The sequence below is a fragment of the Passer domesticus genome, chromosome Z (genome assembly GCF_036417665.1).
Source record: "Passer domesticus isolate bPasDom1 chromosome Z, bPasDom1.hap1, whole genome shotgun sequence".
Lineage (NCBI taxonomy): Eukaryota > Metazoa > Chordata > Aves > Passeriformes > Passeridae > Passer > Passer domesticus.
Window position 1 is genome coordinate 15962232 of NC_087512.1, and position 17205 is coordinate 15979436.

At 37.4% G+C, this 17205-nt stretch overlaps 1 long non-coding RNA gene across 1 annotated transcript in view; it reads left to right on the forward strand.

Moving 5' to 3' along the window:
- LOC135290709 (uncharacterized) overlaps positions 1-14254 on the forward strand; it is an 18786-nt gene extending 4532 nt beyond the window's left edge. Inside the window, exon 3 of the long non-coding RNA XR_010353497.1 lies at positions 14014-14254. This is a non-coding gene — a long non-coding RNA (uncharacterized LOC135290709). The remainder of the gene's footprint in view (positions 1-14013) is intronic.
- The last annotated feature ends 2951 nt before the right edge of the window (positions 14255-17205 follow it).

Genomic DNA, 17205 nt, shown 5'->3' on the forward strand with positions numbered 1-17205 from the left:
GCATCCCTAAAATGATGGCTAACATTCAGCAACTGGATCTTTTAGCACAGCTAAATTTGGCCATCTACATATACTTTGCAAGCCTTCAGTAACAGAGCCACCTACAAAACAGGTGCTTATATTGCATGTACCTCTTAAAACAAAGTATTCCTAACCTGAAAAAAGTTTCTAGGAATCCACTTGAGCTGACAGACTTTTCAGCAACTGCAGATTTTGAGAGGCATCACAACAGTAATAATTTGATATAAACAGGGATACATCATTTGCTGACTGGTGATTGTTTCTCACATTTCAGATGGAATGAAAATATTCCTTGGTTTCGTTTATTCCCTCTTGTTGTAGAGGGAATAGACTGGGAACAGGACACACTGATGCAGAGAGATACCAAGTGAAGAGAGCTGGGGAGTGTGATTGCAGATTCACTTGTTAAACTTCCAGGTGCAGCATGCAGGACTCTGCCCACCTTTCTCTTCACACAAGAGGAGGATACAGGTGTCCAGGCTGGGGTTGGGCTAAAAGTCCCAAGGTCTGTCTCAGGTCATAAAATTAACATGCCAAGTGTCTGAGCCTGTGGTAATGTCCAAATGTTCAGTGAAAACTGTGGGTGTGACCTGATTACCTCAGCAAACTGTAAGGGGGGGGCTTCAGACACATGGCAAACAACATGGAGATTAGACTTGAACCACCAAGTGCATTCCCCTGCAGCTCAAAGTGCATGTCTGCAAGACATTTGGTGCATATAAGGCACCAAGCTCACCCACTTCCACACCCCTACTGTATCTAGCTTCCTACAAAATCCTGTGCCATTCTGGAGACAGTTATGGATTTACCAGAATTTGTGTTTGATTTGCAGAAGCCCTCTGTCCATACTCCCTCAGACCACCCTCTTCCTTCACCCAACACTTTAGGAGCCTCCAGGGAAAGATGTATGTATGTTCAGCCTCTGTTGACTAAAGCCTCCAGTCTGAACTTCTGGCATGTCTGAGACAGGCTTCATGGTGCATCTGCGTCAAAGAAAAAGATTTTGTCACAGTATCTGCTTTGTAGCCATTTAACTGTTTGAACTATTCCATGGGCACTGGAATATGAGCCAATTCTCTTTTTGTCAGGGTGGAAGCTGTAGGTGGCTGAACCCTATGATTCAAAAGCAAACATGCTGTTTGCCATTTCATATGGTGTAAACGACAGTAAATTAACTGAAAGGAACATGAAACACACATTAGAAAGAAAGCTATGTTTGCAAAGGTACTGTTTCTTGGCACAATTTGGGTAATAAAGCTGTTTAACTGTCACTGGTTTGTACAAAAGAGGTCTTCTGATACATCCACCCCATCTTGTATATTTCTCTTTTCTCCACAAAGCTTTTCCTAGAGGCAGATGTGAGAGGCCTAAAGAGTGGAGCAGGTCCCCTTGCTGTGCTTTGTGCACATATGGGGTGAGGCAAGCTATAACGTGAATTCCTCAGTGTACACTGACTTCTTCTCTCTCAGAGCTGAAAGAAGTACATCTCCTTCATCTGTGCCTGAAACATAACAGATCATCTAGTTATCATCATCTGAACAATTAGCAAAAGAACACCTTCATGTGTAAACAGTATTACTCATGAGAAAATATGTCAGTCACGGCACCCATGCTTGACATTGAAAAAAACAGTATCAAGGTATTATATTTAAGATGGACAATGCCAGATATTGACAAAGATAAGGCTCTGTTCTTAAATGATTTGAAAACTGAAATCCATTTCCTTTACTAGTCAGCACGGAGAGGAGGGCTGTGTATAAAACTATACCACCTTTTACTTCCACACTGATAAACCTGCAGGGTTTTGTACACTCTCCCTCGTTAAAAACTTCTTCTGCTGAGACCATAAGCACTCAGCCTGACAAAATGGTTCCTGACAGGAAATGAGCATATTGATCTGGAGCAATTTATACATAGTTAGCTAGAGAGATAATCTATTACAGACAAGTTCTGTTACAGTTCTTCCCCTCTTTGTCTTTTTTATTTTTTTTTGTTTGCCAAAATACTTTACACTATGGTCAATAATGATGAAATACAAAACTAATTATTAACAAACCTAGCTAGCTGATTATCAAAAATGGACTACAGCACATTCAAGTGCATGGGCTGAGGAAAAGCCATGTACAGTGTTTGTGCCAATGAATAATAACTATGGATTGCATAAGATAATCAAAATTATTATAAAAATAATTAATTAAAATGTCTGAATGCTCATAATTTCCTGCAAAGCAGCCTCTTTCTTCCCCTACTTTGACTATATCAGTAAAGATTAAAAAAATGTTGCAGCACAGAAAAATTTTACAACAGAAATTTCACAATATTCTACATTTGGACCATTTTAACCAAATGAGACCAAATGGATTTTCCTTAATTTTAAATTAATTAATCTTTTATTTAAAAAAAAAAAAAGATATATTACAATTGTAAGATATAACTGCATTTTTCCAAGGTTTTTCTAGAGACTCAGGTAGGTCTAACCAGCAAAGTCTTCAAAATATAATGTGATTCAATCTGATGAAATGATCCTGTAAGCCTGACTCAGTGGGAGTTGTCTTGGAAGATCAGACAAAGTCAGTAAACAGGGGATAAGGATAGAATCGATTTACAGTAAAATAGCAATTTTGTGACACTTACATAAGCATCTGACTTGTTCTTACTTCATTTCACATATTGAACCAATGAACTACCCTCTGGATATTTCCCTCTTAGTCCATAGAGTAGAAAAGTAGTACATGTACCTTAAGGCTTCAGCTTAATATTCAGATTTTACACAACCAAAACTTGGTGAGAAGAATATGTCCCTGAATGTGAAGCACACAAAAGAAACAAATTCAAAGAAATAAATTGGTATTGAAGAATAAATAAAAAAAGTATCTTGTAACTCAATAATCAGAACATCTAAACCCACAGAAATTGTAGTGGTGCTTGTTTATCTGCCTGTTTACCTAATGTATACAGTGAATCTTCAATTTGCTTATATAGCACATAAAATATGTTCAAAGAATGAGGCCTGTAAAGTATTTTGAGATGACTGGATTCATATTTTACCAAGACTTAGTTAAAAAGCTAGCTCCCTAAAGGGTTTTAGATTCCAGAAACATTATGAAAACTAAAAAATTTCTGAAGAACATTCAAAATGTTATTCTGAGACTCTGGATAAATAAGAAATGTCTGGCACATGTCTTTGCAAACTTTCCAGAACAATGTGCTGTCAACTCAAGGTAAATGATTACAATATTTTATCCAATTTTTAACAGTGGGAAAACCAAAATATGTCCCATAATGAGAAACAAGCCTGCTTTGTTTATGATATTCTCCTTTAGCTCTGGTTTATCTTTAGGACAGTTAGGGTTTGCTTTATTTAGAATTTAAGATTTATAAGGAGTTAGTGAAATATGCTTACAAAATTATTATTGGTGAAGTATTTCTATTGCACATTCATTTCAAAATGATACTTGGTTTTTTCTTATCCTACTGTGAAATGAAACCAAATGTCAGAACCTTAAAATATTTCACTATGTTGATTTTTTTCCCATTATATTGCTTTTAATTGCTTAATGAAAGTATGTGGAATTACACCAACAGGATGCTTTAATGGCTCAGACCCAAATGTTCCTAATCTTTTCCCTAGTTCGATATGCAATAGTATGGCAATAACCCTGTCAGTATCACAGAAGATAAGTGTCCTCTGCCTGATTAGGAGTTGAGGAGCTGATATGCACTAATGGTTAATCATGACTATAACTCCTCTGGACTGAAATGTCTGCACCTATTTTTAATTAATAGGCCACTTAATTTTTATTTTTTTTTCAAATGTAATGGACACCTACTTATTACATTATTTTTCAGAGATGAACTTTACTACTGTGGAAAATAAACGTGGACGACTAGTTTTTTCTTTACTGTCCTGCTCATCTACTACACTAATCTGCACGAGGCTGTTTTTGTTAATCTCATCTTCTTTTCTTTTCTTTTCTTTTCTTTTCTTTTCTTTTCTTTTCTTTTCTTTTCTTTTCTTTTCTTTTCTTTTCTTTTCTTTTCTTTTCTTTTCTTTTTTCTTTTCTCTTCTCTTCTCTTCTCTTCTCTTCTCTTCTCTTCTCTTCTCTTCTCTTCTCTTCTCTTCTCTTCTCTTCTCTTCTCTTCTCTTCTCTTCTCTTCTCTTCTCTTCTCTTCTCTTCTCTTCTCTTCTCTTCTCTTCTCTTCTCTTCTCTTCTCTTCTCTTCTCTTCTCTTCTCTTCTCTCCCTTTCCTTCTCCTTCCTCACTTCTGTCATCTTGTTATGGAACAAAATGCAGAAGTAAATACTGATTTCTTTAGGAAAAGGTAACTACGAGTTGTTTTGACTGAAGTATACAAAATTCAGAAGGAAATAAGCAGGTGTCAGGTTTTGCCAAATGGACAAGAACTCAGGGAAATGGTTTAAAGTAAAGAGTAGGTCAAGCCTGCAAGGAACTCAAGAGGAATTTATTTGGAGATCAGAGAAAGTAGAAAAGACACCAGTCAGCAACTAATGTAATTACTACAGAGGAAGGTAAAAAAAACATTTAAGACATAGAGAAAATGTTGAACAAAATTCCTATGCTAAAACACAAGAAGGACTGACCCATCTGCCACCTGCATTCTGTGGTCCTGAGAGGGAGCTAACCTAAGTTCTTTTACAATACACAGAAATGCCTGAAATATTTTTGTACCACAAAACTTCTGGTTTTGTCTTTCATTTCTGGAGTATGCAGTAAATCTAAGCATATTTATTCATGTGGAATATTTACAAGTGTTTTTACTCATTTATATCAGCTTGCATACAGTCCTTAGTGCTATTTGTCATCTACAACATGCAAAATGCTTTTAGATGTAAAAAATGTACAGTATTACTTTTCAGAGAGGCTGTATTGCAGGAAAGCAACACGACTAAACTGCAGGAAGGAGAACTAAAAAAGAGTATGTCATATGTTTATATAGCAGAAAATATTGTTGGCAAATTTGATCAGGGAAGTGTGGGTAAAGAAAGTTAAAGTAGATCACACCCCAGAAAATCTTCTCCTTGATAATTTCTCTTGGGTTTAAGCATTAGCTGAAGTTTTGTCATGTGTTATTTTAACCTTTATAAAATGAACTATTAATACAGTATTTCTGACTTCTAACTCACACTCACAAAAAAAAAAAATTAAAAAAAAAAATAAACCCTGTCCTTTCCATCAAACTTCTAAGACAGACTGAACCTTACAAAACTTGGAAAATCATGCCATGAAAATTATTTGGATACAGAGGATAGTGAGGGAGGAGAAGGAATGCTGTTGCTAAGTTCCTGAAATGGAAGTTAATGATCCTAATAAGAGCAATTCTTTGTGCTCCTCATATGAGTACGTTCTGGCAGAGGAGAAAAATATTTGGATTCAAAGACAATGGCAAGAGAAGAGAAGAGAAGAGAAGAGGAAAGGAATAGTGTGGGTCTAAATCAGCATGGGATGAATCAAAAGACAGCTCATTTAAGTGTCTGACTCTCTGAGCTCTGCCAGTGACTTACAGAAGGGAAACAGCCTTAACTTTATTTACAATGCCAAAAGGATATATGCAGAAATTTACAGGAAAAAAAATGAATGGGTCCCTTCCTCCAGCTTCAGGCCTTCTCAATTAGAAAGCTGGAGGGATTCATACTATCCCACTTGAGGCACACAGTTTAGCCAGCTACAGTATGCTGTCTCCCTGAGCTCCCTCACTAGTAATGGGAGACAGGTAGTTTTCTCTAAAGCCAAGGCAACATGTGTAAGTGCAGTGCCCAGTTAACAGGAGACTGTCTCAGGAACCAGTTGTCTAACTTGGTCACAACTCCTGATGGTGATATTTCTCCTCTGAATTTAAATGCAACAGATTTTTTGTTACTGGATATACAACATATACATTTGGCATTTTTGAAGCTGAAATCACAGATCTTCACTACTGGGGTAAAAAAGTCAAACTAATGAGCTGAGTAGGGCAACATAAAAGGAATCTGTTAGAAATAGTGACAAAACACACCACCAACACCTCAGGAACTAGCAACAACTAAAGGGTATAGAGTTCTCAGGCACTCTAAGCTATAAAGACTATTATTAATGTAAAAAAATTAATAGTATAGCTTAATTGGATGCACTGATGTGAGGCACAATCGCACACTGAAAATGCCACAACTGTGCTACTAGATCTTTCTCTGCGGGAGGTAAGCTTTACAAATTACTTCAGAACAGAATGCCACAAGAAGTATGATCTGAACAATCAAGGTCCAGTAGCAGGTTACCTGCCAAATTGTTAAAACTGCAGACTAGGTGCCGTATGCATGATGACCATAAACTCTATTTGTTTCATAACAGATGCCTGCCCTTAACTTTAGAGATCTAAATTAGCTGAAGTGTGACATCCAATCTTAGTCTACTTCCCAGTAAACTGAACTAATCTCAGCCTACAACTTTGTTTTCAAGGGATAGATTGGGCCTTTGATTTGTGCCACACCTTCAAAATCTTTTATAGAATATAACAAAGCACACCCAGCTGAAGCTGAGAACCAATCTATTAAAAATGATAAAGTCTGAATTCTAGTTTTGCTTTTTAATGGAGCTTTCATGGAGACCTGTGCCAGCAAAATTCCAATGCATGTGCCACATGTCATAATTACTTGTAATCTGCTTTGAAAGAACAGAGGATGACACATTTCCATTCTATTTTCAAGTGATCAAAACCTTGTGCCTGTGCCTTTGATCCGTTTTGGATCTGTATGTCCTGCAAACAGGAGATAGCATGCATCTCCCCAATAACAGAATGACAATGAACTGATTCCCAAGAAAAACATTGAGCTGGAAAGGAATACAAAAGAATATTTAACATTTAAGATTGGAGCTGCAAAGAAATACTTCATAACCACAGACATGCTTGCATAAATAAGGGGGAAATAATTTCTTGCACTGTGTGCCTGGAGATGGTAATAGAGGAGCATAAATTGCTGCCACCTCCCCTTGCATGTAGCAACCACAGTGTACACTGTTTGAGCATGACCACAGCAGGGGAGACCATGTTGTTTCCTTTCCTAGCATGGACTCCTGCATGAGGACACCTGTCTCGGGAAGAACAGGATTTATTAACACCTGAGTAGAATCTACACTAGTAGCCTGCACAAGATCAGCAACAGGCTGGGCATAGACTGGCAAAGACTGCTTGGTGCAGCACACAATATCTGGCTTTTATTTGGGCAATATATTAAATTTCACAGGTCAATTTTTCCTTCTCTTTTTTTTTTCTTCTTTGTAACAACAATTTCCAAACACATTTATGAGCCATGAATGTGGTCTTTACAGCTCCCTTCCCTTTGCACCTCTCAGCATGCTATACAGGAATAGGCATTCATGACAGAATGACAGAAGCCTGTCTGCCCTCTAAGGCCTGGCAGAAACTCCACCATCACTACAGGCAATCTATTCCTGCATCACTCAAAAATATGTGAATACTGGAGTTTAGAAACTGCACACTGTTGTGTATTCTCATGATAAATCCATATAGATTGTTAGTCCTTTCTCTGTTTCCTTTGCAGATACAGGTGACCATGAATAAGTTTTGTTATTTGTTCCAGCATTTTCTACTAATTTAATTGAAGCAGAAAACCTGTAATTACACATGTTGTTTTCACAACTTCTGAAGACAAGCACCACGTTTCCCACTCTTTCCCCCCCACTTTTTTTTTTTTTTTAAACAGATGATTGCTAATGACTGGTAAGTTGTGTTTGCTGGCTCTTTGGTAATGACAAATGAAATTTAACAGTTCCTAATAATGTGAGAGTATTTAATATAATCTATTCTCATTTAAAGTTGAGAATTTTTCTCTATTATGTTATTAATTGTGGAAACATTATTTGTAAAGTGAAAACTAGTGCAAAAAGAATTAAAGATTATGGTCTCCTTTATCTAACTCTCACTGGTAAATCTGACCCTCTGCAAGGCAGCTGGTCTCTTTACCCCGTCTTTCCCCAAGTATAAATGTCCATATGGTTCTCTGTTTTCCCTGACAGATGTCACTTATTCCCTACTATTTGTTTCTTGACATTTTCCTATTTTTTTTAATTACATATTTACTCTGGTCCTCATACTCTGCAGATGAAGTCACCTGATATCCTGCAAGTTGCTGTTGTGAATCTTAAAGCCTCTGAGTTGTGCAGATACTTTTGTATGTCACCAAAGCTAGAGGTTCCCCTGTCAGCATCACAGCATAATAAGTGTGATCTAACAGCTTTCCTCCCAATTTGATCCTAATTTTAACAGATGGCTTTCCCATTAATCTCTAACCTTTGGTGGCTATGTTGTTGTTACCATGCTGTGTGTGGAATGGAAACTCTTACTTCATTCTGGTTTTAGAGAGAACAACAATTTTATATTTTAAACCACTGGAAGTATATGAAAAACAACTGGAATCTGCAGCGTACCTAGGATGAGTCAATTTTAACAACTTAAAATGTGTCTGTTACACTTCTTTAACATAATTCAAAACACACCTCCTTATATAGGGACACACCTTGTCTCAAAGTGCCACTGGGATTTAGGCACAGAAATAATTCTGAAAATCTGGACTCTTGATATTTTGCAAATCAGCAGGCACAGTACACTAAAATATCGATACAATATCCCTTTACTTTGTGCAGTAGCACACACACACCAAATCTCACACTACCAGCAATATTTTTTTGCAAACTGTACTATTAATGCAAATTAAATTAGGCTGCATGACATTAAGCCACTTGGGATTTCTCCAGGGCATCAATTTAGCAACATGTGCTTTCAATCTCTATATTTTCTGTTCCCTTGGAAACCAAAAAAAAAAAAAAAAAAAACCAAAAAAAAACAAACAAACAAAAAAAACCCAACAAAACACCACCAAAAAAAAACCCCACCAAACCAAACCCCAATAAATTAAACACAAACTGCAGGTTTTGTGTGTGTATGTAGAAGTCAGGGTTAATTTTCTTTTTAACAATCAAGGGCTCGCCTTAATTTCAAATATTATGCTTGTACTTCTATCAAAGACAATAAGGAGAATCAGGAGTGCACAGACAATTGTCCACCTGCTACAGAGACTATCATGTGTTGTTCTTTGTTTCTCTCCCTTTTTCCTGCTGCCCTGTATGCTTTTTCCTTACTCCTCTAAGTGCAAAAGTCTCTTGTCCACCTTTCTTTCCCCCACACCTATGGATATTTCTGTTTAGAAGACAAATGCATTGGAACCTCAGTCTCAAAGGAAACTAGGTTCTATCTAGCAGAGATTTGAAGTCTCTAGCCACACAGCTGTGGCAAGCCTAGACTCTTGTGGAAATAGGCAACTGGATCCAGATGGGGTCCAGATGTGTTAGTGTGCTGAGGCATCCAAGGTAGTAATCCATTGGACAAGAACGTTAGTCCAGGTGCAGTGTCAGACTGACAGTGCCAGACTGTATTTGGACACGGGCAAGCTTATGTCAGCCTGTGCAGCTGTGTCCAATAAGTCCAGTTTTGGGGTCAGTGACAGAAGACAGTCTCCGCATTTGTCAGTGTAGTGGTACTCCAGCACATAAATGATGCTGAATTGGGTCGTGCTAGTCCCAAACTCTGATTCTTCACCCATACATTCAGACTGAAGCTCAATTTTCTTGGTGCCTCACATTGTGAACTTATATATCCATTCCCTGATCATGTCCATTGTTCTCTTGAACTGACCTTTAAATAACATCAGATATCTTGAAACTACCAACACATAAGAATAAAAAAAAAAAAAAAAACAAAAAAAAACCCTAGGAAATGTGAGTTTCCCTAGAGGCTCAATTGATTAGTTGTTATTAGAATGTAAGAGGAAAAAAAACTGAAGCACTAAAGGCTTTTTCTTTTTCCCATAAAACTTGAGAATAATTGGAAGAAGGAGGGAAAGGAGAAAAGAGGCTGTTATTCGCAAACTGTGAAAGTTCATGTTTGGGGTTGTGAGAGGGAACTGGCAGCAGCAAAGAGACTTATGGCATGGCAGCACTGATGTGGTTGTGTACATCTCTGAGGTAAACACAAGGAAAAACAAGCTAATCAAAAAAGGAAAATATCCTGAAGCAAGGGAAGAAATTAAGGAGAAAGAATTGTGAAAGCCTGTGATTTTCTCATTATTCTTGTTATTTTTATGTTGTTTTTTTTTTATTACCCTTCAGTTCTTCAAGCCTTCTGCAAGTTTTCAGTGAAATGTAAGATTTAAATAGTTGCAAATAAATGGAACTCTGGTCCCATTCTCCCTGCAAAACAACTCAAAATCCAAAAGACCATATAAATACAATCCTAATTTAGATGTTTTTGAAGTGCCATGTTTTTTAAACTGATTTTATTACAGAGAGGGAGATGGTGGGCTGGCACACGAACTCTGACTCCTTTATTCATAAAAACTAGTGCCTCACAAATGGCAGTTCTCATAATAATGAAAACTTGCACACACTGACACACACATGCATGCACATCTGGAAGGTGCTGAGAAAGTGAAGCAGGGATAAGGGGGATTAGAACAGAAGAAATAAAGGATATTCCTTTAACAGGCTTTTACAGAAAGCTTGTTTAATCTCATGCTTACTTCTAAATTAGGGGTGATTTGGCTGTATCATGCAATGCAACCTCCAAAAAATGTTTCCAGAATGTAGATGGTGAAGGCAAAACACAGCTACAGGTAACATTGTTTTGTTTAGGCTATTTTCTTTTGAAAAACCTGTTTGGTAATTTGTAACCTTTTGTCAGTGTTATCTTTGAAAGTGTCTTTATTTCACATTTTGTTTTGGTAGTTAAGAGGACTGCAGCACTTTTTAAGTCTCTATTACTTTATTTTACTTTTAGGAACATATTCTTATTAATCAACATCATCTGTTTGGCTTCCAGTCTGTTTTCTTTGCAGAAGTGTTTTTGGAAGCTTAACAGTGTAATTCCAGGGATGATATCGGCCCCAATGCTTTAGAATCTGGGCCTACAGAGGGACTTTATACAGCTCTTTGGGAGGAAGAACTTACACTGCCAAAACAAAGTTCTCTGCCAGAATTAGACCCTGATTCTGTAAACTGACTCCATTATCTATGGTTCTGTCTAACTAAGCACATGCACATTAACATAAATTTTAAATACTTGAATTCCTTAAATGTTGAGGCCCACAGAAGACCATACTAGCTCAAGATTCAGGGGTGGAAGGACTCTGAATCTATGCACCACGTATGGCAGGTGATGATGTGGCCCTGGACTGCTGCTCAGAGACCACACCCCATGTGCCATGCAGCTCCATCTCATACAGCTTCCTTCACATGAAAAAGAGGCAAAGAAAAGGAAGAGGGAGTGGCTGCACAGGCAGAAGTGTCTTGTTAAAATACTGTGGTACCCAAGAAATGGGCTAGTGTTGTTTGCAAGTTGGGTAACATTCATTTTACTCCAGAGAGCTGGGGGTATTCAGCCTGGAAAACAGGCAGCTCAGAGGTGACCGTATCACTCTCTGAAAGAAAAAGGTCTGAAAAGAGGCTGTATCCAGGTGGGGGTCAGCTCCTTCTCCGACATAAAAAGGCAAAAGACAAGAGAAAACAGCTTCAAGTGGTTTAGACTGGATATTATGAAAAATGGATTTACTGAAAGTGTTGTCAAGCACTGGAACAGAGTCCCCAGGCACATGGTGGAATCACCATTCCTGGAGCTATATAATAGATGTTTAGGTGTGGCACTTGGGGACATGGTTTAGAGGTGGACTTGGCAGTGCTGGGCTTTTGTTTGGATTTTCTGATCTTAGAAGTCTTTTCCAACACAAATGATTCTGTGAATCTATGACATAAAAAGCCTTTGATGTTGTAAATCTTGCTCCTGAAATAAGTATGTTCTACCATTACTCTGCCCTCCCAGCTGAAAGAAATGAGTCCAGGCACTGGTGTTTTTAACACTAGCTTTTGACTTTGTGTGGAAAAAGACATCTATATCTAAGGCTAAATCTAGATATGCTTGTAGTAGTAAGAAAGACCAGGCTTGCAGCCCACCCTAAGCACAGCTATACTTCCCTCTGCTTGAATGGGACTTAGACACTCAAAAAGTAAACTGAAAGAAGTTTTCAAAACCATTTTTGGGAAATCCCAAAGATATATCTTAGAAAACAGAGACAGACTTTTTTGAAGAATATAAAGTAGAACTAGAATAGAGCTAAAATAATCACAGAAGAATATGAATTTTTAACTTAAATACCGAACCAAACTGTTAATTTGAAATGGAAATATTTCAGTGTGAAAGAGAAATAAAAGAGCAATAAATGCTATAAATATTCTACCCTATGCACCATGCTGTCAAATAAAAAACAGAAAAATGAAGGACATTTTCTGGTTCCAACTGCTGAATCTACTTCTTTTGGAATCAAACAAAAATATAATTTGTTGATATATAACAGGCCATGTGTGACAGCAGCACGCCTTTAAAAGCGGCTTACTTTTATGAAAGAAACATGGGAGTGAAAAAAGCAAATCAGACTCAATGTTTAATTTAACATTTGAGAAGAAAAAAAATGGAAAAATTGTTGAGGGGAAGTGCAAAATGCTGGACAAAAAGAAAGGTACAGTAACGGCATAAGGAAGTCTATGAGAAAGCAAAATATTTCAGATGGCATTCTAGTAAAGGCTCTAAATTTATGGGAAATGAGGTATATTTTCCTACAGGAAAATATGATTCATTGAAGCATTCTCATTCTGGACTGGTATGAAAGTTGGGGTTTTTGAGGAAAACTAAGTGTATTACAGGAAGTTTCTGTCTCATATACTTATGGAGAACTATAAAAACAGTGTGTTGTGAGTGACTCCAATGTCTCATTTTTTTTTTAATTCATCCTTCAGTTTTGATAGCTGAAACCTGTTTTACCTAAATGCTTTCTATTAGTTAATATCTGATTAATGAAAACAGTCTTTACAGAAATCTGAATGATCCCCAAATCTAATTCAGAATATTCTGAATGAAAATGCAGACTTTCCACTGCTACCTATAAGTTTGGGCTGTAACACAGCTGTAAAGGAAAAATTCCCCAAGCTGCACAATTGCTGCAGCAACAATGACCCATCTTCTTCCGTCACATAAATCACAACCCCAGAGTAAGCCAGATAGTGTAGCTGAGAGGGGCAGAGGCATACAGAGGAGATTACTTAGGGGACCAGAACATTCTCTCCAGAAAGCAAATACTGCCTTATTCTCTTGGCAGAAAGGCCTCATTCATGTCACAGTAATGACTGAGTTTGCTCACACCACTAAAACACCTTTAGCCAGCTTTTGTTCAACCCTGATGTGATGTCTACCATGTGTGTCTGCTAGGGTGGCTGGATGCCTAATTTCCCATTTCAGAGAACAGCTGAGAGCCTACTTAACACAATAAATGTAGGTGACCACTGCATACAGAGAGAAACTGCCTTCGGGACTCCACTGACTCTGTTTACCAAATATCCTTGGATTTCATGTGAAGCTTGCACACTTTAGCTAACACAAATATCTGCTTAGGTGTACATACAAAAAAAATGATGTGACTTACTTTACCTGAACTGTCCTTTAAATGACTGCATAAAATCATAATATGTGAACTTTAAAACTGCATAAAGTAGAATTTGTTAATGTTTCTACATGTTAGCCCTGTGGGTTGCCCACCGGACATCTTATATAATGGTTTTAAAAACTCTTAAAGCTTACAATTTCTTGACAAAAATCTTATAAAATATTAATTTGAATATGTCATCCTATTCTAAAACATAATACAGATATGTTAATGAACTTTATTGCAAAAAAACCCCAAAACTATGGAGTTACTCTATTTGGAACGTATCCCTTTTAAGGTTTTAAAAATACATGCCACATAAAATTATTGTTTTGTTCATTTGAGATTATGTAACATTAAATCTATCTTTTTGCAAGAAAATTATGCATTATGGGTTGTGATCTTATTTACATGATACCTATTATACACTGAAGTATGTGAAATCTTTTGCAGGTTCATTGCTGTTTTTTCTGCAGTCTGTGAATTGTCTTCCATCCTGTGCTTCATTCCAAATGGACCAGCCTCTGGGGAATAGTGCAGACTACTACTTTGTGTTGTCACCTAGTGTGCTGACAGGATGAAGAAAAGTGTTTGGCACAGCCTTTCATTGGTAACATATACTGATAGACACAAGCGTGTCTCACTCAAGCTGTTCAACATTTAAATGTGTAATTAAATATAATCACTATCCATATTAGGGTTGACAGTTTATGGTCTTTTTATAGTAACCTTTGTACTTTTGCTCATCAATCACTTTTTGTTTTTCTAGTAATTCATACTGCAGTAGTAATGGGACGGGACATTTGACTCAAAAAACCCCTTTTTTTCCCTCACATCCAAAATATGGTATTCCCATCAGAAAGTTAAAGTAGCCTTTCATGTTTGGGGTCTTACCTGCTCATATTTGGCAATACAGGAGTTCAAGTCAAGGAGAGAATTACTGCATGAGTGAGGAAGGACTGCCAGTGGGAAAATAAGTGCTTACAGGATGCATGTGGAATACATTCAGTTGGGTCTGTGACTGGAGCATACATACTTGATTTGACCTTAGCTATGGTCTTGTCTAGTCTGGATATTGTCCGGTTATTTTTGTGTTTTTGTATTTGAAGCACAAAGGCACCTAATGGAATAAGGTAAGAAAAAAATCTGAATGCAGGGAAGACTGCATTTGCTCCATCCTCATATTACAGATGAGAATAAGTAAGCTCCATAAATATTTGGACCTTAAGGACCAAATAAGCCGATCTGTCCATAAGAAAAGAAAGATCCTCTCAATTAGACATTTTTACAAAGTTCACTTAAATGTATTTCTATGAAAAACAGTGATGAAAAAAATAAGTAATAACTTATATATAAAAAAATAACCCCAACCTGGATCAGAGCAGATAAAAGATGGCTGGCCTATCCAGGAGATAAACTGTATTCAGCTCCTATCTGCATCAGATAGGATATTAAGAACTTACACATAAATGCAAGGTGATACTCATTGAGTAAGACAAAAGGGAGCAGGAACTGATGACTTCAGATATCCCATACTAAATACACCCAAAAAGTCCTCTAACCCTAGCCCTGACTCCAAGGAAGTTGCAATCACTGCTGAGTATTCGGGCAATAAGTAAGGTTTGATTAGGGAATTAATATCTCCCTCCAGTATTTTTCTCAGCTGGACTTAAATACCTGGGGTTGTTTTAACTCTTTGTGCAATACCTGTCACTGAATTAAGATAAAGATGATCCATAAACAACATTAATAAGGTTAGTTCCTGTGCTGAGGAAACTGGAGATATTAGCAAACTGCAAACAGAAAAGCTAGGGTGGAATGACTTGCCAAAGTAATACAGTCCACCAGTAAAAGACATGGAAATAGGATCTTGACTTCATACCTTCCAACAATCCACTGTCAAATGGGTTGAGCTGCAGCAACTCAACATGTTGAGTTGACTCAACATTATTGAGTCAACTTATCCAATTATTTCCTTAGATTTGTGAATCTGAATGAACCTCAATCCCAAAATCATGTTTTCACTGTTTTCTTCTCAGAATTAGGATTTTAGACGATCTAAACACATTGTTATGAGAAATAAATGGTGCCACATAGATTTTTGACTGGATTGCAAAGAAACAGAGCTGGCAAAACATGAATTTAAGACTTAATCTCAGTGTGGTGTTGGTGGAACCAGTGGTACTTGTAAATCACATCAGGCTGGTTGCTGACAAATTTTTGGTGGAAGAATGGTGACATCTGGTGGTGCTGCTCTTCTCTCAGCCCTTTGCATTACATCTTGACACATGCTATCAGTAGTACAGCAATGTAATATTACACAATTAATTCTCCTTCTGAAAGCTTTAATACTTTATGCAGCATCAGCTGTTTATCAAACAGTGTCCACCTCTGCAAATTTCAAACATAATTGCCTCTTTTGCTGTTATACTGGAAAATGGGAGTTGTCATAAAGGAGTGATTCAGCACTGTGCAAATAAAGCTGTATCGCAAAACATTGCAAATAGTGTGATAACAACTTAAAGTTTTCTTTCTGAATTCATTACTTAAGTTCAAGCACTACTTGTCTCAGAATAACATGATAGGCTCTGTTTCAGTAGGGACTCAGGCAGTAATCCAGGGAGTGACTTAATCCTCACCTTAGGAAAAAAAAAATTAAGAAAGGATGCAACAAATCATTTTAGGCCCTTTTTGCTCTCTGGCTGGGTAATTATTATAGTCTCGAGGTCTAACTGCAACAGTTGAAGTTAGGTAAAATAACAACAACTATCAAAAAGACCTTAATAAAGTCTAATCTTCTCAGTCAAAAAACTGCTAGAAATGTGTCTTTGAAATTTGCACAATGAAAGACAAGAGATACAGGTATGCAGAGAAATCAAATTATTGTCTATAACAGAAGGTTGAGCAGCACCAGAGTTTGTTTGCTTAAATATATGTATTATTGACCTGCTAGACCAGCCTGTGATCTGGACTTCTAGAGGTGGCTGCTGTGCATGGGCAGAGGACACTCCCAAAGAGCTGTACAGTCCCCTTGGTTTGGGAGCAAGAACAGGTTCATTGATGGAGGTACCCTCTCCTGTGCCAGATGCTTTACTACAATGCATGTAACCTGTTATTCTAATGTAACAGGTATCACTAAGATGCTCTCCAGCTCTTTAGCTGCCAGCAGGAAAAAAGACTAGCCTGGCAGAACAGAAAGCTTTTGCAGGGACTTGGGAAAAAAAAAATGGTTTATGACCTTTGGAAGATGGGGCAGGCAACTTAGGAAGAGTATGAGGATGTCATGAGGTAGTTCAGAAAGGTGAAATTACAAAGGTGAAAGCCAGCTAGAACTCCATATGGCCAGCACAGCAAAAGATAACAAAAATGTTTTAACAAATAAATAAATAACAAAAAGAAGGCCAAGGAGAGTCTCCACCCTTTTTTTTGGATGCAGAGAGAAACACTGTCGCAAAGGATGAGGAACAGGCTGAGGTACTTAATGCCCTTTTTTGCCCCAATCCTTTACAGAAAGACTAGCTACCCTTAGGGTACCCAGCCCCCTGAAATGGTAGACAGGGGTGTGGAGCTGAATAAATCTTCCATAATCCAAAAGGAACTAGTCAGCAACTTGCTGTGCTACTTAACAAGTGTATCATGTTAGGT